The 24,960-nt window shown below is 43.4% G+C and overlaps 1 pseudogene; it reads right to left on the bottom strand.

The window, feature by feature from the left end:
* Window positions 1-6,918: 6,918 nt before the first annotated feature.
* On the bottom strand, window positions 6,919-20,579 carry LOC117707401 (dnaJ homolog subfamily B member 6 pseudogene; annotated as a pseudogene).
* Between the last annotated feature and the right edge of the window lie 4,381 nt (window positions 20,580-24,960).

Raw genomic sequence — 24,960 nt, 5'->3', positions numbered from 1 at the left:
TCCTTGAGGAGGGTGTCAGTCTAGACTGGGGCTGCAGTTCGCTTCCTGATTGGAAGATTACTTCTCCTTGGAAACATTATCCTTCCCACTGGGGTTACTATCCTCTTAGATAGACCTGAAGGTTACTGGATGAGGAAACCATCTGTTACCAGCATTCAGGAGCCTGGGCCCAGAGCAGAGCTCGGTCACAATGTATTAAGTAGCATTGTGGAGTTACTTTGTGCCTGGCCTTTCAAAGGCACTGCAAATTTATTCCTTTTAGCAACTCCATGAAGCTAATAATTTTACTCCTTCCAGTTAACAGATGGGCAAACTAAGGACAGAGAGATGATGTACATTGTTAGAGGCCATATGGCTAGTACTGGCAGAGGCAGGCTTTGAACCCAGCTGGGGAACTCTTGTTCCTGTCCTCCACCAGCTTTCTTTGAGGTCTTGTGTCACTCACACAAGCCTAGAATTGCTACAGCTATAACTGGCTGCCAACATGGAGACTGCCCCATGACTCTGGCTTTTTATACTCAACCAAATACACTCTCTTCTTGTTGGGAGTACAGGAAGGAGGAAGAAGCTGTTATAATTGGAATTATTACTGTGAAGAAGCATCATGGCCAAAAGCAGCTTAGGGAGAAAAGGGTTTATCTCAGTTACTCTTCCTTAGTGTAGTTCATCACTGATGTCAGTCAGGGCAGAAACTCAAACAGGACAGGAACCGAGAGGGAGGAGCTGATGCAGAGGCCATGGCAGAGGGCTGCTTACTTGCTCACTCAGCTGGCCTTCTTACAGAACCCTGGACGAACAGGCCAGAAATGGCACCAATCACAATAGGTTGCAGGGGGGAGGGGGGGGCTCCCACATCAAGCACTAAGAAAATGCCCTAAATGTTTGCTTACAACCTGTTATTCTGAAGGCATTTTCTCAACCGAGGTTCTGCCATGTTGATATAAAGCAATCCGTCAAAGGGGCTCATGCTTCCTGAGTTTGCTATGGAGCAGCCACTGGGTTCATTACACTTCTACACTGTTGTATTTCAAATACGTTGAACTGAGTATCAAGTCTCCCATTTCACTGGTGAAGAAACTGAGGCTAGTAAGGTCAGTTAACCAGCTTGTTGTCATGCAGCTGTGAGGCTCAGATACTCGGAGCAGGCTCTACTATCTCTATCTGTTATGGCTTCTGAATGATCTGCATAAAGAGGGCAGCCTGCCTGGTCTCCTAAGGAGGGAGAAGTTCAAATTATATAGAATTTACAAGGCAGGAGAATAAGAGAAAACAGGTGCTTTAATAGGAGAAATAAATGAAACAAAAGAGGAAGGCAGGTGGAAGGAGGAACAGAAGGAGGGAGGTCAGAAGGACAGAAGGAACGAACTTAGTTCTTAGGAAGATGTAGATAAGAACAAGTGAAAAGATTCATGTTAGTTTGTCGTGGAGTCAGAGGGGTAGCAGAGAGGACGAAAAGGTGTCAAAGAGGTGATCTCGAAGTGTCCAGATGCAGGCAGTTAAGTGAGGCTCCCTCCCATGAGGCTCCAAGGTTTCAGTACACTGACCCCTGAACTGGTCCATTCCAGGGCCAAAGGGACTTTGCAGATTTGGTTGAGTTAATCCTGAGATAAGGAGATCAAACCCAGCCTGGAGAGCCCTGGTGGCCCACGTCACCAGGAGGAGTTTTTATGAAAGAGAGCCAGGTGAGTCAGCCCAGAAGAGATGTGAGGGACAGGAGCAGAGTTGGGAATGATGAGGGACCACGGGACTGAGACCTCTCTAAGAGTTGCAGAAAGCAAGTCAAGGTTCTTCCAAAGCCTTCAGGAGGAATGCCACCCTGGTGAGCCATTTTGGACTTTAACTTTAACTGTAAGATTATGTATGTGTACTGTCTTAATCATTATGTATGTGGGGATGTGTTCCAGTTGTCATGGGGAACAGATGCAGAGGGCTCCTCCAGTGAGGAAGGGCGGTGTATCCAAGCCTCAGCTGTTTGTAAGAACAAGGTTACCCAGCCCCACTGCCTGGTCCAGGCACAAGAGGCCAGTTTAATCGAGCACAGAGTAGCTGAGCAGGCTCTTGTTCATTCGTGATCATCTTGGTCTCCATTTGGGATGGAGGTAAGATGTATGTTTCTCTGGGCTAGATACTTCCCACCTTATTGACACATCACCTTGACTTTTAGACTTTCCTTATGTATAGTAACACAGACTCTCTACATCTCCCCTTAGGAATGTAAGACAAAAGTTGCCCCCTTTCTTCTTTTTGAGACTAGATCTCTCTATGTAGTCCTGGCTGTCCTGGATATTAATACCAGGCTGGTCTGGTTTGATCTACACAGGTCTGCATACCGGGGCGCAGCCAGCGGGGGAATCCTTTGCATGGCAGGAGTGAAAAGTCCCCCCGGGTTTCAGGCACTGAGCAAAGTGGTACAGTTCTCCTAGGGGACGCAGGAACAAGGCGAGCTGCTGGGCCTCTTCCATGGCACCTCTGCCCAGGGTCAGTGGCAGGCCCCTAGATGCAGCGGACAGCTAGAGGCCAAAGTCAGGGCTACTGAGCAGGAAGTGGCTGAGGTCAAGCTCACGCACCTGGCTGGTTGGGCTGGGTTGAAGTCCAGCGATGTTTCAGAAGAGAAAGCTCTCCCGTGAACTGTTACAACTCAAAAAGACAGGCACTCTCAGATGGTCTTTGGTGAAATAACTCGTGTAGTTTGTTCCTTGTGGATAGGACCTTATAAACATTTGGAGGTGGGCTGGGATCTAGAGGCAGATGCTTTCTATTGGCTTGGTCTGGGATGTTAGGGATGCCCCATCTGCATGTGGAGGGACTTCAGGTGCTGTCTCTACATGATTGATTGTCACAATGTTCTTAATGGGGTGTCATGGTCATGTGTTCTAGGACAGGAACCTAGCTGGGAGTAGATTAAAACACCTACCATTCTCAATTATGAGAATTGCCAGGGTTCCTGAATTTGTTAGATCTTACCAAATTTTCTGTCTGGTCCACTGACCCACAGCCTGGAACTAAAGGAGATCCTCCAGCCTCTGCCTCCTGAGTGCTGGGATTAAAGGTTTGCGTCACCATACCTGGCAAGCTTCCCCTTCTTGTGTAACACACTTTTAAAAAAAAGAGTCTCAAATTGTTTTGGATGAATTCATTATTCCAGACTTTGTTATGTCTATTGTTTTAATTTGTATGTATTCTATAAGTGTGTGTATATTAGTGAGTGGATGCGTGTGCCACAGCACACATGTGGAGGTCAGAGGAAACCTTGAGAGTTGAACTTAGGTCATCAGGCTTGGCAGCAAGAGCCTTCCACTGAGCTCTCACCAGTCCAGACCCATTATGTTTATTTTCACATCATTCATAATCACTGCAAACAGATTACCGATGAGTTTCAGTTTCCTGGTTTACAAATCATTAATTCTGTTTATATTTATTAAAGTAATTATGCAAGAGAAAGGTGACTCTGTCAACAAACGCTTACATAACGCATTGGCTAAGCAAACACACAAACACACATCAGATATAAAGAATTTTTTCTTTTAAAAATTATATCTTGTATGTGGTATCTGGATTAGAATGGCCCTATTGGCTCATATGTTTGAATGCTTGGTCCCCTGTTGGTGGAACTGTTTTAGGAAGGAGTAGGAGGTGTGGTCTTGTTGGAGGAAGAATATCCCTGGAGGTGGGCTTCAAAAGCTCATGTCAGTTCCAGTCTCTCTTTGTCTCTCTCTCTCTTTCTGTCTCTGTCTCTCTGTCTCTGTCTCTGTCTCTGTCTCTCTCTCCCTCTCTCTCTGTCTCTCTCTCTTTCTCTCTCTATCTCTCTCTCTCTCTCTGCCTGAGCTCTCAACTACTACTCCAGCAGCGTGCCTGCCTGTCTGCTGCCCTTCTCTCCCTGTGATGGTCATGGACTCACCCTTTGAACCTGTAAGCAAACCCCAAATTAAATTCTTTCTTTTATAAGTTGCTTTTGGTCATGATGTCTCCTTATAGCAATCGAAAAGTAACTAAGATACAACAGAAAATTGTGAATAACTAAAGTATAAAATTTGATTGGCAAGGGAGATGGCTCAGCAGATAAAGGCACCTGCCACCAAGGCTGATGACCCGAGTTCGATCCTTGGAGCCTACATGGTTGGAAAAAGAGAACTGACATCCACAAGTTGACCTCTGTCCTCCACATTGGTGCTGTGGCACACATGAATCCACACACATAAGTAAATAAATGTAATGAAATAAGGAATTTGAGGCACTGTGACCTGCATACATCCAGAAAGCCATCATCACAGTCAAGACAGTCACTATGGGTGTCCACCCATAGACTGACTCTTCTATTCTCTGCCCATCCTCTACTTCCTTCTTGTCTTTTTGTTGGTGTGACTGTAAGTTAGCTCACATTTGGTGCAATTTCCTATAAAGGAGGACACATTTTGGTCTTTATTTTTCTAATTGGCATTTTTTTCTCTCACTGTAATTATTCTGAGATTCAGTCAGGCAGTTGCATATGCTAGTCATTCATTACTTTTATTGCTAACTAAAAATTGTGTGATATCAACATAATCAGTTAGGGTTTTTTTTTTTTTTTTTAATCTGTTGCCTGCAGTAGGGATTTGGGGTTATTTTCTTACACAGAGCTACTAAGAGCATCCCACTCAGATCTGTGGTCCCTATTAAGTCAGTGCAGAATGATGACATGGTTTTATTATTATTTGCTTGTGGATATTCCAACAGGTTTTGTACCACCCCTGGGCATGACAGTTTATCGCTACTGCAATGGTTTGCTCCTTTGTCAAAATGCAGTTTCCTGTGCCTGTGCAGGCCTGGCTCTCTATTTGTTGCTTTGGATCAATACATCTCTTTAAATGTTATCAGTGCGGCCTCAAAATCTGTAGCTTTGAAAGCAAATGCAGATGCAATTGCCCCCAACTTTTGTTTCAGGGTATTTTGTTTTGTGTTTATTTTCTGTTTTTACTTTGTTGTTTTGCATTTCCCTGTGAACTTTGAAATTAACTTATGAACTTTAAAAAAAAAAGCCTAGTTTTTTTTTCTTAAAGTTCACTCATTGTCATTTTACAAAGAAAGAAACAGAGACAGTTTATTAAGACAGGGAACACATTCCTGAGAGTAGGTGTGTGTGTGTGGGGGGGGGGGAAGCATGTGGGTAGCCAGGGTCTCGGGCCCGTTATAGGACACACAACCCCACCTCTCCCAAGTGTGTATGCCAAGTGTGACTGTTCTCCTGCACTTGCTGTTTGTTTCATGGGGTCCAGGCAACACTTAAGTAGACTTCTGCTGGGATTTTTGATGGCCTTGTGCTGAATCAGTAAGTCAGTTCCGGGAGCAGCAGCATGTGCACAGTGAGTCCTCAGAAGGATGTGTGCCGCCAAGGACATCTCACATCTCACATTCAGCAGGTTCTGCGGTTTCTACTGTACAGGCTTTCCTCTCTTGCCATATTGATCCACATGTATTTAATATTTTTTCCATCCTATTAAAATAATACACATGTAAAATCCCATTTCCATATTTTTTGTCGATAGTATACAGAAATACAATTGATGTTTGCATAGCAAAACTTGCTGAACTCACTGGTTCTAGAACTCTTTTTGGACTCTACTGGGTTTAGTCCATAAGTAACCATACCGTTCGTATATAGGAAGGAGCCTCTGGTTTCTTTCTGGGAGATCTGTAGCACCCTTTGCTTTATTTTCCTTGCCTGCTGCATTGCCTGGAGTCCCCAGGTCAATGCTGAGGACACGGGGAAGGACATAGGCAGCCCAGCTTTGTCCTCATCTTTAGAGAAGTTCAGTCTGTTCTGTTAAGTATGATGGTAGCTGTAGGTTTTGTTCTAATAAAAGATTCTTACCAGCTTGAGCTCATTCTTTTCCCAATGGCTAGAATTTTCGACCAGAGATAGGTATTGAATTTTGTCTGATAATTTTTTTGTGTGTGTCTACCGAGATATTTCAGATGGTTTTTTTTCTCTACCTTGTTGATTTGCTTAGTTACTAAACTGATTGGTTTTTAGAAGGTAGATAAACCTTGGATTTCTCCATCTCTATAGGGTTTTTTTTTTTTTTTTTTTTACCACTCACTAAACTTTTCCCCATTTGTCCTTGAAGAACACTGGCCTGTAATATTTTGATTGGCCCTGGGTATCACTCTCCTCTCACAGCAGGACCTTGACCTTCACATTCGTGTGGTACAGGTTCATTGGTGACAATTCTTTTACCTTTTTTTTTCATGAAAGAATTTACCAAACACATTCGCATGTATTTTTTTTAAAAGCAAATTACCAAATTACCAGCAAAAAAACAAATTACCAGCTTTTTTTAAAACCTAAGCTTACCATTACTATTTAAACAATAGTTAAACTGATGAGGTTGCCAGCACAATCCATGCACAAGTAGAAAACATCCTTAATTTACACTAAACCAGAAATGTATTATCATTGATGCAGTAATGGCTTTCATCACTAAGTACTGAAGGTAAAATTGAAATATTATTATAATATTATTATATATGTAGAAGTTTCACCTGGCAATGTTAACTTCACAGCAGGCTGATGCTACTCACTTGTGTTTCGTCATAATGGAAAGCAGATCCATGCTGGTGTTAAAGACCAATCTCTAGCACGACTGAAGAGTCACAGAGCTCACCTCAGATTACATTTTGTGTAAAGCGAAGTGCATTCAGAGATTACAACAATTTTAAAGACAAAAATAAAGTCGTATTTTGTGGTCCCAACAACAAACTCAAACATCTACGACAAATAGGGTCTCCGATGAGCTGTTTTATAAATATTTTGGATTAGGTACAGTTATACAGAATGTTGGGTTTGTTTAAAATCTTCACACACACAAAAAAAAATAGTTCCGGTTATTCCTCGGATGGTGCTGGCTATGGTTAGCGTTTCTGTTAAATGCGTGCGTTGAATTACTTGTTTCCCAAGCACACCAGATGCTCCTCACCATTTATAGTCAAGGACGTTAACTGTCCATCCTCATCAACTCTAGTCTTTCTTGACCACAATTCTCTTTATAGTGACTTTTTTGCCATTAGCTATCTCAGCTGACGTTGATACTGATTTGAGGTTGCCCACTGCACTGCCAACAAATGATGCTGAAGAGAATGAAGTGAGACCCCCCCAGCCCATGACCTAGTGACCTGAATGGAGTAAAGCTTGCATCAAAAACAGGAAATCTACCTCCAAAAGAAAGAGTCAGCACCTCGGCTTCTACTTCCTCAGGGACCCTGTTGGTTTCCAAAAAAGTCATCAAATGGGTCTTCAAAGTACTCAAATGAAAATGGGTCCCTTCTACCAAAAAAAAAAAAAAAAAATTCCCTGAAGACATCATCTGGGCTCTGAAGCCAAACTCAAACAGACTGTCAAAATGACTTCCACCTCCTCCCCCAGCACCATTTAATCCGTCTTTGCTGTATTTGTCATAAATGTCCCGCTTTTTAACAGCCGATAACACCTCATATGCCTCAGCTAATTGTTTGAATTTCCGCTTCCTTATTTTCAGGATTTTTGTCCAGGTGCCATTTATTACTTTTTTATTATTCTTAGTATTTTAATTATGTGATGGGGTACATGCGTAGGAGTACAGGTGCCTGGGAATGCCAGAAACACCAGATTCTTTAGAGCTGAGTGAGAAGTGGTGCTTGTGAGCCACCCAGCATGAGTGAGAGCAATGAGACTTAGTCCATTGCCAGAGCAGAATGTATTGTTAACCACTGCGCCCTCTCCTCTCTTCATTACTATCTATCAGTGATGTTTTCATTTTGCTGTTGTCTCTGAAAAGCATTTTTTTTTTCTGGTTAAGCCAGGAAATGCTGAAGCTGACTGTCTGCTGTGTTGCTGTGTTCTTTCTGAGTCTCCAAGTTGTTCACTAATCTTTTCCAGTCATCTGTTGTTATCACCATCGAGTGCATTTTTCACCTTGGGCGTTCTGGCTTTCATCTCTAACAGTCTAAGCCCCTGGCTGGCTCTGCGTGAGCTCTGCGTGATGACCCCTCCCGCATGCCCTTTCGATCATTCTTTCTTCATCTCAATAATCTCCTTTAAAATAAGCACATGGGCTCAAGGACTTGACTCCGTGTTTCAGGGTGAGTCTCAGCATATCTTCAAGACTGTCTCAGGTAGCAATCTTATGATATTTTTATTCATTTTTTTTTAGACTTTTTCTTTTCTTTTATTTGTGTGAGTATTTTGCCTACATGTGTGTCTATGCCACCATATGCCTGTTTGGTACCGGGCAAAGGTCAGAAGGCCTTGGATCCCCTGGAATGGAGTTGCTTGGTTATGAGCTGTATATGTGCTAGGAACTGAATCCCAGTCCTCTGCAAGAGCAACAAGTGCTCATCACTGCCAGCCATCTCTCCAGCCCTGGTGGCCATCTTTGTGATACTCTGTACTTATGAACTTAAGCCTTCTCATCTTCTTGGACTCTCTGCTCTATCATAACATAGGGACTCTACCTCTGTCATCTGATTCCCAGATGCTCTCTTCAGGAAAATGTGGAGATCAGAGACCACCTTATTGGAGTTGGTTCTCTCCTTCCACCATGTGTATCCTGGGGATAAAACTCATGTCCTTAGGTTTAGCAGCAAGTGCCATTATGTAAAGAGAATCTCTTGTACTGAATGGAAGCCACACCTGTCAAACAAACAAACAAACAAACATCTGACCAATGATCTGAGGCAAGATTAAGAAGCTTGGACATCCAGGAGAGAGAGATAGGATTCTGGGAAATAGTCAAGCACAAGGGACTCACTCAAACGCTGATAGGGACTGATGCGTAAACCTGAAGGGAGGTTACTAACCACATGGCGGGACTTAGAATAGAACAAATGGTAATTTAGTTATCAGCCAGTCAGGGAACAAGCCAGAGGTTTTGGCCTAGGCCTTTACTCGTGAAATATTAAGTCTCAGAGTCCTTATTTCAGGAACTTTGTTGCAGGTGGACTAGCTCCTATAACACCCTTTTCCTCTAAGTCACCTCCCAGTCGTAGATGGATGATGCTTTAAATACTGTTGTAGCAGGTGTTTTACTTTGTTTGTTTGTTTTTCTTGGTGCAGGTGGGGAAGAGAGAAAGATACATTGCTCCTGTTGCTCCATTTGGGCTAAAAGCAGGAGTGTTAGAAAAATAGGAATTCAGTCTCAGTCATTGTGACTGCTGGGACAGAGTACTATAAAGAGATGACTTGTAGGCAACAGAAATTTATTTTTCATAGTTCTAAAAGCTTAGAGTTCCCAGATCAAAGTGCCAGCTGCTGAGGTCCTACCTTGTGTTTCATAGAAAATGCCTTCTGCCTGCAACACACATGACAGAAAGGGCGAGGGAGCTCCCTGCAGCCCCTTTTATAAGAACAATAATCGAATTTATGAAGGCTATACCTAATTGATACCTTGATACCTTCAAGACCTAATTGATTCCTCAAAACCTTGCCACTAACCCCACAACCCTGAGGGTCAGGAGTATACCATTATTCTGGCTGGTTACAGTTGTTTCAAGTAGTTTGTTTGTTTGTTTGTTTGTATTTTGAGCTATTTCTAAGCAATGAGAAAAACTAGAGATATTTAAATAAAAGTACGTTAAGAATTGGGTAGCAAAACCGTAATTCGATGTAGCTTTGATTAACTGGAGATAGCAGCTGTGGGTTGCTGTGTCTTAGTTACTATTCTGTTGCTATGATAAACACCAAGACCAGGGCACCTTACAGGAGGAAGGGCTTCTTTGGCCCTTCCTAGGATAAGAGTCCATCATGGCAGAGAGGCAGGCAGCAAGCAGCAGGCATGACAGCAGGAACAGGAAGCTGAGAGCTCACATCTCAACCACAATGGTGAGCATGAAGCAGAAAAAGTGAACAGGAAGAAAAAGACAACACTCAAATCTTGCCCAAAGTGACCTACTTCCTTCAGCAAAGCTGCTCCTCCTAAGCCTCACCAAACAGTGCCACCAACCTGGAATCAATTTTCAAATATCCGAGCCTTTGGGGGACATTGTTCATGCAAACCGCTCGACTATGGTTCTTCTCAACACCACCAACTTTCCCCTCTGCTCTACCTTCTCCTGTCTTAAACACTCATACTGTTGACTCTCTGGTTGTTGAATAGCGATTGCACAATTCCTGGGTTCTTCATTCAATTTTATTGTCTACAAGAAACTGTAGTAATTTTCTTCCTGGAGACTACAGCAACATCTTCTCCAGTCTCATAAACTAAATCTGAAGCATAAGCCTCTAAAAGTTCCAGCCCAGGCTATGGACTCATCCTGAATACTTCAGATATAGATGGGGTGAATCCTTCCAAAGCCTTGAACTACTTACTTTTCATTGCCAAAAGTCAGAGGAATGTAGGAAAGTGTATCAGTTACTGTTCTCATTGCTATATCTACAGCTTGACAAGAAGCAACTCAGGGAGGAAAGATGGATAATAGGCTCTCTCTCTCTGTCTCTCTCTGTCTCTCTCTCTGTCTCTCTTTATCTCTCTCTGTCTCTCTCTGTCTGTCTGTCTCTGTCTGTCTCTGTCTCTCTCTCTCTCTCTCTCTCTGTGCGTGTGTGTGTGTGTGTGTGTGTGTGTGTCCATGCACGTGCATATGGTGCAAATAAAGCAGATAAATACAAGTTTATTAGGCACTGCTCCTGGATGGGCTCACTGGTCTCACAGAATGGGGCAGGAGCTAGGATTGTGCCCATATATGGTCAAAAGCTGAGCGGGCACTCTTGAATGTGGACGGGTTGCCAGAAATGTGAAGGTGGTAGTGGTGGTGTGTGTGCCTGATGTGTCAGCCAGAAGTTTTCTCCATAGGACTGAGCAGATGGGTTTTCCCAGCTGGTGCAGTATTTTTGTTAACAGTTTGAGGGTTCCTTATGGCAGGGCAGACATGGTGGCAGAGTTTGAGGCAACAGTAACATGTCATCTTCAGTCAAGAACCAGAAAGAGATGGATGCTGGGGCTCTCTACTGCTTTCTTCTCTTTATTCAGTCCATAAGATATTCATAAGCAGCAGAGATTTATTTTTCATAGTTCTAAAAGCTTAGAACTGTGCTAAGCTCATAAGATAGCACAGTTATCCCCCAAATTCAGGGTGGGCCTTTTCCCCTCAGTCAAACTTCCTTGAAAGTTCTGTCTTTGGTTGATTCTAAACCCCATCAAGTTCATTGGTCAAAATGACTGTCACAGACAGCAATCCCAGTCCCTGACTAGGTAGGTTTTATGCTATTTATAAACACTTCACACAAATAATAAAACACAGATATGAACCGTCTCTTCATTCCTAAAACACAAAAAGTCAACTTCATTATAATGACGGTACTATTTCTTAACTCTAATGAGATGTTTTGGATACATCTAGATATGCAAATTTGGATTTGAGTCTGATAAACAAAACTAACCAGACTCTATAGACCAGTTCTTCTCTCCCAGCTTAACCGGGCTAGTATGCTTCTTAATTTGTACTTCAGCCTTGACATTCCCTGTAGTTCTTGCCTTTTATGATAGTGGTTATCAGCACAGACTAGACAGCCTGGTGGTGGCTAAGAATAAAGATAACTGAAAGTTCTGTACCGGTCAAAGCCATGATGGTGGTTAAGTGGTGGTCAGGGTGCCTGGTCCAGGAGCTGCCCGGGTAGTAACCCTAAGGACCACATGGGCTCCTGGAAAAATGAAAGTTGTCAGTAGTTTTATTTTGGGCAGCAGGGCAGTTCAGTTATTATGTAGGGTACTTATTTTTAAAATAAAAGAGGAACAATTCACATGAACACTTAAAACACTTTCATCTCCCCACTTCAGCTGAGACTCGATGGAATTGGCCATGTGTAGGGCTCGCCACCCACATCCAGGCTGTTGCTGAGGCCTCTACATAGGTGAACCTGATGCCTACCTAACAGAGGCGTGGTGAGGTGGCTACTGCCATCATCTGCATTATGGACTGAGACAGTGAGTTGCAGAGACAGGATTCCTTTGTCCAGCATCACACAAATAACAGATGAAGCTGGGACTCTGACTCAAGCATGTATGATGAACCACACTGTAGCAGAGGCTAAATGCTAGGGATGGGGGACATGTAAATAATGCCTTGTGGCTTCACAGACATAAATAAATTAGTGTAAGTGTCATTTGTTGTTGTTATTGTTGTTTTACTGGAGATACCTCTGCATTTCTCTCCCTGGAAATCATTACAAATGTTACCACTTTTGGACTTAAAACCAGAAGGCTCCATCAGTGCTTCTCATTCAGGAACAATTTTGCTCGTGCTTGCCCTGGAGACCTTTGGCAATGTCTATAAACAGGGTTGATTGTCTTAACTCTGGAGGGAAGTTGGTGGTGTTGCCACTGGAGTGGGTCAATGTAGGGGTGCAGTAAATGTTTCACAAGACAAAGAAGGAATCATCCAGTCCAAAAGTGTTGCTGGAGACGTTCTAGGCAAGACTGAAGCAGCTCGCGGTCTGCCCACTGAGGTTTGCTCTCTGTGGTCACTACCCAGGGTTCTGGTAAATACTTGAGTAGCAGAGCTCTCACCGCTGCTCACACTGCCTGGATAAGCAGGACACTTCACTCTTGTGCATGAGCCTGCATCTCTCTCCAAGTTGTGTAGTCAGTTGCTCTTTATAGCACTGTCTTCGTGTCTGACAGACTGTGGGTTAAGTATAGACTGGGAAGAACACTATCCTCAGCTGTTCCCAGAGAAGTATCTGGGGGTACGCCTACTCCTTTCATCTTTCCTCCGTTATGTTCTAGTGTGTTCCTATTTCTGCTTTGCCATGCTAGCAAACATCCAACACAGTCTCAGAATTCCCTGATTTTCATCCTCTGTAGGCAACCAGGCTGGTGGAGCTAAGGTGATCAAGCTTCTTTGAGAAATTATTCTGCGGTTTAATTCCAACCATATAAGAACGTGCGGGCACATAATCCAGTGAGGCAGGAGGCAAGCCTTTCTGGTGTTCTGGGACATGGGACATAGCCTCTGACACCTGTGGGCTCTTAATATCCCCACTTCATCATCTCGTCAAGGTTCCAAGAATAGCTACTGTATCTTGCAATGTGTGGCCTGAGTTCACAGTATCCAGAAACATTCCTCAGCCCCTCCTTCTGAGGGCAAAGGGACTGCTAATCTTCCCTCTGACTCACAACTAAAGCCAGCTCCCAAGTGGTGAGGCTTGGAGAAGAGACTGTGGGTACCACACATCTCCTCCACCTGTTTGTGAATTCAGCAAATTCCTACATAGCTAGCTAATCTTATTCTTACACAACCATTTCTATATGGGGATCTATGAACTCAGAAGTTAAATAATTTTCCTAAGGTGACAAAACTAGCAAGCCGGGTGACCCATGTCTACACATTGCAAATATCCCAGCCTTGGCTGAATTCTTTTCAAGAAATGCTTTGACCTTGTTAAGCATGGTAATGTCTGTAAACACGGTTGATTGTCGTAACTAAGAAGGGGAGTTGGTGGAGGTGCTCCTGCAGTGGGTCAAATTAAGTGTTGAAGTAGCAAGTAATACATCTTCACTAGCAAAGCAAAATGGACTGCTAAACACAACAAATAAAATACTGGGACATAAAGGCAGATGTGGCATTAGTGAAGAACAGCAAGACACAAGAGGGAACAATGAAAAGCAGGTCTAAAGTAGAAAAGAAAGAAAGAGTAGGAGAAGAAAGGGAATAAGGAGAAAGGAGGGAAAAACTGAAAAGAAAGGAAGGGAGGTAGAGAGGGAAGGAGAAGGGGAAGAAGGGAGGAAAGAAGACTGAAATGGGAGATAGTCAGAAAAGCAGAGGCATGAGCCAGCTATCTAATGGGGGGCGGGCTCTGCTTAGCTCCCGCTGCCATGTCCCACACTAGGAGCAGCCAGAGGCTGCAGCTAGACCCACGAGACACCAACATGGTGGCTAGCTCTGTGTGGCTACCACACTGCCCCCACAAAGCTCAGCTGAGCCCCTGATAATATCTACCATACTCAAGGTACCTGGTAGAATGAAGACTCTTAATGCATAAAGATTATCTAATGGATTTATATATTTGGAAATGCTCAATTAACAAGATGCTCACACAATTAGAATTGATACCCAATTATCTAACTTAGATATTATAACTGCCCTAGACTGCTAGAGACACATGTACATCCACAGCCATCTTCTCTCCTCCTCCTCTTCCTCTTCCTTTTCTCCACCCCTTCCTCTCCTTCTCTCCTCCCAACTCCTTACTCCACCTACCTCTCATACTGTCCAATCATCTAGCTTTACTATAGATACAATCTAGCTGGGGTGGGTGAGTGGTGGGAATATCCCACTACAGAAGACAGAAGAAAGAAGAAAAGAAAAAAGGAAGGAAGGGAGGAAGAAAGGCAGGGAGAAAGGAAGGGAGGGAGGAAAGAAATGAGACAGAAGAAGGAAAGAAAAAAGGAAGGGAGAGGGGGAAAGAAAGAAAAAGAAAGAGAGGAAGAGAGAAAGAAAGAAGGAAGGGAGGGAAGGGAAGGGGAAAGACAGTCTGTGAGACACTTATCAAGTAGCCTGGGGCATTATAATTGGAGTCTCTGAAAGAGTAGAGGAAGATCATATACAATGTTTAAGAAAATAAATGGTTAGCCACTAGGCAAGAATTGCCTCTTTTCATCTACAGACAAATCACTGTCCAGAAAAGGACACACTTGTGGAATAGTCGATTGATTATATCTGTCAAGACAGAGTAATCAGCCCTTAATAATTCTGCATCACTCAGTCTGTCAGATGATCCTGGGCCAGAAGGCTTAGGATCAGATGCTCCAACATTTTGTAGTATAGGGACTGTCCAGGTGTTCAGTGGGCTCTATAATTTGACTAAGTTTTAGAAGCTATGCTTTGTGCTTCCCATAATTTCAGTTAACTCAGTCATTCTGGATTTCTGACAGGGTTGAAAACTTATAGTCTCATAGCCAATCCTGGCTATTTACTTTGAGAGAAAAGGTTTGAGAGGATGGTTTTCAGCTGACATTCATTCTAAAGCCAAGAAAAAAAAGCCAGTTCAGAACTAAGTCTTTTAGTTAGGAGGGATGAAAGAGGTTCTGTTTAGTCAACAAAATGATGGACTGGGTATTAGGTCTATCTTGTACCTTACTGATCCAAATTGGTATAGTTATGCTCTAATTGTATTTAAAGAGAAAAGTTTTATTTTAACAGGAAGGGTGATATGTAGGAGGAGCTAAGGTGGGAGGAGTAAGGAGAGGAAGAGGAGGAGTAAAGAGAGGAGGAGAGGAGGAGCTAGGTGACAAGGGGGTGGGGACATGGAGGTGGATGTTTGAGTGTCTCCACCAGTCAATGATAGTTGATATATCTAGGTTAGGCATTGGGTTACACTTCTAATTGTATGGGCATCTTGTTATTGAGCATTACCAAACTTATAAAGCCTTTGATTAACATTTTAAAAAAATAGTATAAAAGCAAAAAGGAGACGCTGAGATGGGATAGGAGTTTTCTAGGGAGGGGAAATGAGGAAAGGGGATGTCATCTGAAATGTAAATAAAATATCCAATAAAGATTTTCACATAAAAAAACAAAAACAAACAAAAAAAGAAAGAAAATAAATGGTTAAACAATTTCCAAGTTTGATTGAAACCGTGAGTCCACAAATCCAAGCAGTTTAACAAACCTCACCAGGAAAAGGGGAAGAAGGAAATAGGTAAAACCAACAGTAAACTTCTGGGAAGAGGTGATAACGAGAAATGGGGAAGAGCCAGAGAAGATGATGTGTAAAGAACAAATGTAAGAGTGTTTTGAGCTAGAAACTTTGCAAGCCAGTGTTGTAGGTAGTTATTGGCAGCATCTTCCTTGCCTGTGCTGAGGTGTTCAGGGTGGTAGAGCTGGAAATAGGTACCAGTGTGAACTCACCAATGTCTGTGGGTTTCTGACTATGAACACTGCCCTGGGCACATGTAGCCAGTAACTGTCTCACTGGAAGGGGTATTGATGGAGTTATCTCTTCCTCTGATGGTCTTGGCACTTGACATTTTATCACCAGGCTAGATTCCATGTTCCAGGCAGTAAGCTCCCAGATGCACTCACATGCGGTGGTGGTTGTGGAGCCGATGGCAGAGGTGAGAAGAGAGAGAACTTGCTGCTTCTTACAGTGCAATTCTTAGGCAGTTGGTGTAAGGGAATCTGCTGCATTCACTACTTTTATTGATCATCATACTGGAGGTCTCTCCAGTGTGATATGGCAAGAAAAAGAAATACAACATATATGAATTTAAAAGGTACAATAAAATTGTCCCCATTTGTAGATGACATGATTGTCTATATAGAAAAAAAAAAGTAACCACAGAAGTTACTTGCCAAAAACTCTAATTATGTTGTACCATTTACTAAAAGCTATAAAGTATTGCAATGACCTATAGCCAGCTCGTCAGAAAGATATTCAAGAAGGAGATAAAGAGATTTGGCGAATGATGATTGCAGAGCAAGATCCCACCCAGATAAGTTTATTGTTTGTGCTTACAAAAGCAGGTAGATTCCTGAGTTCAAGGTCAGCTGGGACAAAGCTAGTTTAGACTCAGGTGTGGTGGGAATGGTGATCTTAGAGCCAAGTCCCTCCCAGCTAGTTTATTTATCTCTGCTTACAAAGGCAGACAGATCTCTGAATTCATTTGCAATGTTTAAAAAAATGTGCTTGCTATCTGCTTTAAAGAATCAAGGAGTTGGGGTCATGGAATGCTGATTCCTGGGATAATCTAAAAGGAACCTGGAGTAAATGACAGAATTGATATGTAAATTAAGACTGCCTTTGGTCTGTGAGAGCTGAATTATCTGGATGAGCTATTTGGTTATCTGTAGAGAGAGCTTTCTCTGCAGAACACAGGCTGTCAGCTTGTACCCCATGATTTTGTTTTTTATTTTTTCTGCTCCCAAACATCCCTTCCTCTTGGTAGAAGGAGATAACTGACTTCTACAAGTTGTTCTCTGACCTCCACTGGCACCCACGTATAACCCCACACACTCACACACAAAATAAATGAATAAATAACCAATTGAGCTCTAGATTCAATTTAATGCTAATGAAAAATTCAGGAGTCATTTTGACACAAACTGTTGAGTTGATTTTAAAATTTGTATGGAAATATAAAGGGCTAATAATAATAATTTTAAATTATTCTTTCTTAAGGAGTTATCCACCTTGATTTCAAGACACTATAAAAAGTTATATTCATGAAGACAGAATTACATTCACATATACCTAGAAACATCCATCAATGTAACAAACTGAAGGGCTGAGTCACACAAATATTTGAATATTTTACTGCTGCAGATATAATCCAATGGCATGGACGAAGGCTTGGTTTGATGCTCAGTACTGAAAAATGAATAAATGAATGAATACATGAGCAGAAAATGGATATGAGAGGAAGGTTTTGGCTGTTAAAGATGTTTATAGAATAAAAGATGGTTTTCTCACTTTGTAACTTTTTGATGTTTTAAGTAGATATGGTAGGTCAGACACTAGCCACCTCAGGGGACTTCGTGGGAGCCACACTCAGTAAAAACAGAGAAGAAGGGAAGTTTGCAGTATTGTTGCAGCCACTTCTAGATCAGTAAGCCCTGTTCTTTCTTCCTAGAGTTGAATATGTGAACCAATAAATTCTTACATTCCCTGCCTCCCTCCTTCCATTCCTTCTTCCTTCCCTTTCTTCCTCCCTCCCTCTCTCTCTCCTTTTCCCTCCCTCCCTCCCTCCCTCCCTCCTTCCCTCCCTTCCTTCCTTCTTTCCTTCCTTCTACCTTCTCAAGCAAGATCTTTTTTTGTTCCATACCACCAAAGATTTGTGACCAAATGCTATGTTTAAGAATTTAAGATATATTCAGATATTGCCTGTATTACCCCCACCCCCTACAAATCTGGATTTGTGTGTAAGAAGAGCTAGCAAAGAGGAATCCACCCATCTTCTGCATCCAGATGCCCTGGTTTGGGGAAAGTACAGCCCCAGTCTTTCTTCTGAGGGCAACATGGTTTTGGATGAGGTGATGGATGGCTGATTCTCACACTAGAGATCTGGGAGGTCAACTGTGCCAGAGGATTTTTAGGATTCACAAGTTGAGATTTTAGAGCTGTTGGCTTTGGCAGACATGTCCCTTAGGAGTGGTGAGGAGTGGGCAGGGATGTCCCATGCTCCCTGCTTTGATGATGCTCACACAGCTGCTGCTGGGCACCCAGAGTCATCCTGGCAGACTGCACACTGTATTGACATATACTGTCATCTAACTCATCGCACACACTTCAAGGAAACTGATTTCTTCTGAAATTGAACTCTGTATGCATCCCCAGAGCCAACCGGGAGGAGTGCTGGAAAGAAAAGCCTTGAAGATGAGGGCTTTCAACAGGAATTCTTAGAAAATGGTCCCCTGAGTTTCATCTCCCACCTGGGACTCGGGCACATTCACTTCCACTTAATGCTCAGGCTCAATGGTGGACAAACTTGTTCCCTTTCATCTTTCACAGCACAACAGAGGCAACCTAACGTTTCCAGGAAGAATTGAACTGAATGCTTAGGGAGAACAAGTAGGAAATTGTGGGTGGTTCAAATACCTGTTCCAGACTGCTGTCCGTGCAGATGGTGTGGTCACTGGGATTACTTTACAGCAAACACTCATCTTCTGTCCCTTCCCACTGAGGGTGGAATATTCACTTCCTGACTCATTGGTGACTTTTTTGCCCCATGGAATGTTGTTAGTGGACATAATGGAAATAGAAATTTCTATTTATCAGGCTTGGCTTTGTGTCCAGTGACCTGTCCTGAAAAGGGCTAGTCTTGGTCACAGTCGCCTGCATTCAGGCCTCGACATGATACATGGGAAAGACCTGAGCCAAGCTGAGTCAGGATCACGAGCAGCTGACCCACAATTTGCAATGTCCTCCAGAATGTTAACCACGATTTAATTCTTTATGTAAAGATAATCTCACCCATTTCATCACTATGCAAATTTGCTTGTGTCCTTAGTAAAGGATAAAACTGCATGGTCAGCATCCAAATGGTTAAAATAAATGTCTTTATAATCTGTTGTCAGTAAAAGTTGGCAAAAGAAATGACAAGTAGGGAAAGGTTTAAAAAAAAAAAACCTATGCTCTCTTGTTGTTATGGAGAGGAGTCTGTTTTGTTTTGTTTTGTTTTTTTTAATTCCTGAGTAGAGTGGCAAACTTCGCCTTCAGCAGAGGGTTTCGCTGAGCTACCTGGCCAGTAAGAACCAGGTAGAAGTAGCCTGGATCAATACCAGAGCAGTGTGGGCAGATTTTGTCCCATGGCATTGTGCCAACTGAATCTGTCAGCACCTGCTATCATAATTCTAACAAGTCACCCGGCACTCAGTAGCCACCTTGCTTGCCTTGCCACTGATGTGGGAGGTGTGCCTCTGGCCCCATCCTCTTGCTGTAAACACTGTATATGATGGTGTAGTCAGGTTCCTTAAGCTTCTCCAATTTCAATCGTAATCCCTTTTGCCTCAGAAATTTTTCCATGGTTCCAGATATACAAGTATATAAAATAGAACTATAAGTCAAATATCTACTGATAACAAAAAATAAAGAAATATATTTTTTAAACAATTGGCATACACATAACTTTGCCATGTATAAAGACAAATGCATATCTGCATACTGATGAGACATGCCTTTTTTAATTAGAGAATTAAATCTTAGATGAATATTTGACACAGCGCACCTTCAACACTTGTCAGAGTTGACCTATGCTTTATTTTATAATATTCAATGATAAGGCTAATGCTTTGCACAAATGCAAAGTATGAAATGGCAGAAGTATGTTTAGGGTCGTTTCCAAAGTTGTTGGGATTTCTGTCCTACTCCAAAGCCAAAACTCAGTGATTTTTCTTAAATGAAACTCAAGTCAGTAACTGAAACAGTTTTTAATTAAAGACTCTAACACAATACATTCCAAACATAGCCTCATTGGAGACTTGCAAGCTGAGGAGACATAGTAAGAAAATACGCCAAAGTCTGCTTGCATAATTAAATCATGTTGTTTCCTGAAGGGCAAAAAACATTGTCCATAAAGCCGAATGCTCTCAGTCTGTAACACAGCTGCCTGGAATCTGAGCAGAAGTGTTTCAGGCGGACTAACTGAGTGGGCCTCACGTGGCTTGATGGCATACACAGTGCAGATTCTGGTTGAGAACCAAAGCTGCAGCAACGGCATGGTGCGGCAGAGGCAAGCTACACACCTCAGATTCACAGTGTGCCTGCTTTTGAGACTGATTTTGGTCACTGTGTGTTCAAAAATCTTTTACTGCTGGCTTCTTTTTTTTCCTTTTGTTTTTCAATCCTATATTCAGTTGCCTCAAGCTGGAGTGTTATAAACTAGGGTAGAGAGTACAGCTAAGGCTGAACCACATATTAACACATAGTGGAGGACAAGCCCCGCCTACCTGTAGCTGCTGTGCTCCCCCAGCAGCTGGGACACCCCTGTCCTCTTCTCTCCAGGACTGGCTAGCTCACCTGTCTTCTCCTTCAGCACAGTTGCCACCTTCTCAGTGGCCTTCCCTAGCTGGACCAAGCCCACTCCAGAGACACTCTCATCCCTTCTTCCTAGTACCGAACAGGGGCAGTTTTCCATTGTGTGAGCATTTGCTTAATCTTCATTCGTCCCACCCCCAGCCCCAGCCCCAGCCCCAGCCCACAGTGACCGGAAGCTTTTTGAGGACAAAACCATGCTCAGCTTGCTTTGGCTCAACACCATGTGCCCAGCACTGTGCTTGACACAGAGCCCTTAATAGTCACCTACTGAATAGGCCAGGAATGTCTCCCTCCAAGTATCAGAGCTCTCCCTCTTCTACACAATCTCTGTAGTTCCTAAGTTTTCTTCCCTCCTCCCCCACCCCCACAGCCTGTGAACTCGGAGCTTCTAGCAACACTTGCAAAGTCCCTTTTGAAGACCCCCGTGTCACAGGTACAGGAATAGAAATGGACTCTTATCCTGGGAAAAGGATGGGGGAAAAGTGTTACTAGCCTTATCTTGAAAGTGGGAGCACAGCCCCCTCAGTGGATAAACGAGGAAATGGAGGCACATTGCCATGTACATTTATACAGCTGGCCATTTGCAGAAAACAGATTCTGCTCTCCTCTCTTGCAACTGTGGGTCTAGGTTATTCCTCCTGTAACAATGATTCTGGCACCAAATGCCGTTAGTCTGAAGCCTTCCTTCCCTTGGTAACCTACCCTGGCTTCAGTGGCTCTGTGGGTGAATGCAGACGGTTGGGAGCCGGCCACTGGCCAGGTGTTCCTTAGCATCTGCCACTCTCCTTCCTTTGTTTTTTCTACCATGTCTGGTTTTAACCCTCATCTGCAAGGCCACTTTGTCTGGGACAGGGAGATAATTTAGTCTAGCGTCTGTTCGGCACTTTCCTGATTACCAGCTGAGCCTGATTACACAGTCTGTGTGCCTGTCCCAGGACAGATGTGGACTGCTGCACGGGAGGCAGGGGAGAGGGCCAGTGCGAGCCTCCTTCCAGCACCTCTCCTAGGCTGGGCTATCTGCCATTCAATTCACTTAGGCAGCCAGCATCCCGGTCCCCTGATTCAAGTCAAAGGCGCTTGCAGCTCGCTCTTTCTCCAACAGGGGGCGGAGTGCACAGACCAGATCCTGTCTCCAGACCTCAGATCTAACCTCTTTCCTTAAGAGGATCCTTGAATTTCCTCCTGCTGTCTCGTCCTCTGTTCAGTTTAACAAATCTAGCTAGAACTCTCAACAAACACTTCCAAACACTTCTGAGGGCCTTCCATGAGAGAAACTTTAGGTTTGGAACTTCGGGTAAACCAGATGTCTTGAAACAGACACTCGAGGATGCAGTTTTTGGAGAAAAAAAAAAAAATCGCTGGCTCCATGCAGACCTGCATGGCAACTAGAATCCTGGTATTTCATTTCATCCCTGTGCTTAGGCTGACGTCACAGAGATAAGCTATTGGCCGTTCCTGTTGGCCTCCGAGAACTTACTTATTTTCAGAGCTGACCCCTTGTTCTCCTAGGCTAGCTCTGTACCACTGAACTAAGTCCCCAAATCCCATCACTTTTCCCTGAACACCAGGAAGAGTGAAACCTCTCAGGATCTCTCTCACTTCACCAAACATGGTCAAGTATCCATGAAGGCAAGTCTGCTGTTTCAGCAATTAATAGCTTAGCTGGCTATCGACTTCCGACCACCTTGAAATACCTAAAATACCTGAGCTGAGCAATGACGGTCAGTGATGGGAGGGGCCATACCTTGGCCAGGACTACTTAGTTATACACACCTCTTGTCCTCTATTTAAACTTAAACCCCTGTCCCTGACAGACAGACTTGGGCACACTGGATCCTATTATTTATTCATATTTCCTAAGTGGCCATATTAAACAAATCCCCTCTAATTGTTACCCGTCTCTTTAATTGACAAGTCAGGGATAGACAGGCAAGTATAACCCATGATGGTTGCTAGAACCGAAGCTTTTGGATTAAAATTACTAGCTGGGCATGGTGGTGACTGCCTGTAATCTTAGCATTCAGAAAGCAGAAACAGTAAGATCAGAAGTTCAAGGTCATCCTCAGCTGAATAGAGAACTTGAAGTTAACCCGGGTTACAGGAGACATTGTGAAGAAAAAAAGAACAGAACATAAAAGCAAGTGCTGGAGTGATCACTGAGCAGTTAAGAGCTCTTACTGCTATTACAGAGGACCTGAGTTTGATTCCCAGCACCCATGTTTGGCAGCTTATAATCACCTGTAACTCTAGCTCCAGGGGGTCCCACACCCTTCTGCCTCTGACAACATCATCACACGTGTGCTTCTGTGCATACCCACACATAGACGTGCACATATGTACATAAATAAAAATAAGTCTTCAAACAAACTGAGAACAGTACCACAGCAGGAGCTCTCAAAATAGAGACAGATAAACAGGCATTCTCACAGTGAGGACCCAGGAGTGGGAAGGAGGTGACTCTGAAAGGCTTCACAGAAGTATCTGCCTTGGTTCTTACCAAGAATGGTTGGCGTTTATTATGCACAACGGGATAACCCAAAGAGGCATAAAGTCCAATGCTGTGAGGTGGGAGGGACAGGTAATCTGCCCTGGATGCTGGGACAATGGCAGGTGACCATGCATGCCCAGAAGGCTCCCTGTGAAGGCTTGGAGTAAGCAGAGTGGAAGGACAGGCTGGGTTGAGATCAGAGGGACAAGAATGTTATAGAATAATCCTGTTCACAGTGAGGAAATAGGGTTGCATATGTCAATACCTGTCTGAAGGTGAAAAGGGTCATGGGGCTTCTATAGGAAAATACCCCTTCTATGTACAGATACTGTTCCTAGAGCATAAAGTCACATTGCAAGCAAGCCAAAGGAGAATACTTCTAAAACCCCTTTTTGAAAAATGCTATCAGGGTGTGACTGTGAGTATGTATCAGTGCGAAAGCTGTGCAGGCACACACTAAGCTCTTGCTGTGTGCCCAGACACTGGGGACGGGCTTGTAGTGCAGGTGGGAAGGCAGAGAAAATCATGAGGACCCCAAAGTCTGCCTGAAGCCTATGTCCTGCTACGAATCAAGATGTCCAACACACACAATTAAAGATTACTCAAGGCTTTTTTTCTCCTCCAAGATGTAAACCTTAATTCTCTAAGACTCACCAGAAACCCTATTTACAGTAACAGGACATGTCCTAGTCCCCTAGTGGTTCCTGATTTTATATTACTTGGTTGTAATGGCATCTAAGGCACCTTTGAAGCCACCATATAATCTCAAAATTAAAAAATGACAGTAGAGGTAGAGGCAGGGAAATACCTTTAGAAACCCACTGGACAATGAAACTCCCAAAGCTACCAAAATCCTGCATCCAGTCATCACTGTAATAAGCAAGACTCTCCTTTGAGAAGCCCACACCCAAGCTCTCCCTCCTTGTGCACTTCTTCTAAGCCCTTTGTTTAAGAGCTATGTTAAAACTGTCTTTTGATAAGTCTGACTTTACTTCATTCTGACTCATCTCAAAATTCTCTTCTTTAGCAAGGTCAACAATCTGGCTTTACCTAAGCCAGAGTCCCTAAAAAATTAAGGGGAACTCTTTAGGTTGCTGGTGGCAGTTCTGGGCTATGCTGCCATGGTCACTTGGAGGTGTCCACTTCATCTAACTCCTAAAGCAACATGAGGAGACAGCTGTGACTCTTATCATTGTCATATCATAACTAAAGAGAACGCCTACAGTGGATGGCTGGAGCTTGGTAAGTAGTCTACTTTACTGCACATCAAACCATTTAAGGAACTATCTGTTATTTGGGAGACAGGATCCTGAGTTATGAGTGGGGAGCCTCACAGAGCAGAGCACATCAGGGTCTAACATGTTGCTGAAAACCTTTCTTAGGTCAACAAATAAAGAAGAAACTCTTTGGGAGCAGGGTAGTCGTAGGGACATTGGGAACCTGGAGTCCTAGAAAGACCAGGCTGCCAAGTCACAGTTCCTTTGGAGAAGATTTGAACAAACTATACATGGGAGAAACCAAGCCATCCTGAGTGCCAGACTCTGGAGACAAAAGGTTGGCTATGCATGTCTACAAATGGCCTTTTGCAGGTCCCTGTGGCCCAGAGCCAAGACCTTCTAGTCTTCTTTGTGCTTTCAATTGAGGCAGGAGAATACTGCAGGACCGAGCTCTAGAAGACATTACACAAAGGCTGTGTAATTGACAGAGGAGAAGAACCTGGTTGGCAAAGAGAAAGGCTGGAACTTTCCTTCAATCCCTCCCTCCATGTCCCTACGCCTCACTGTCCCTTTTTGCCCAGACTAAGTAAAACTGGCTGGCCCAGTGCAGTCATGCCCGTGTCTGAAGGTGACCTGTGACTCATTACAAACAAAACTCATTCCCCTGGCTGAAAACTTAAGATGCTAATGAGACATGTGATGCATGAAATTGTATGTTGAACTGCATATAGAAAACAAAGCATGATCAAGAAATCCAGTGTTTGGCAGATGAACTC

Source organism: Arvicanthis niloticus, chromosome 4 (assembly GCF_011762505.2).
Source record: "Arvicanthis niloticus isolate mArvNil1 chromosome 4, mArvNil1.pat.X, whole genome shotgun sequence".
Classification (NCBI taxonomy): Eukaryota; Metazoa; Chordata; class Mammalia; order Rodentia; family Muridae; genus Arvicanthis; species Arvicanthis niloticus.
The sequence above is the reverse complement of the archived record's forward strand: the minus strand, read 5'-3'. Positions and strand labels throughout refer to the sequence as shown.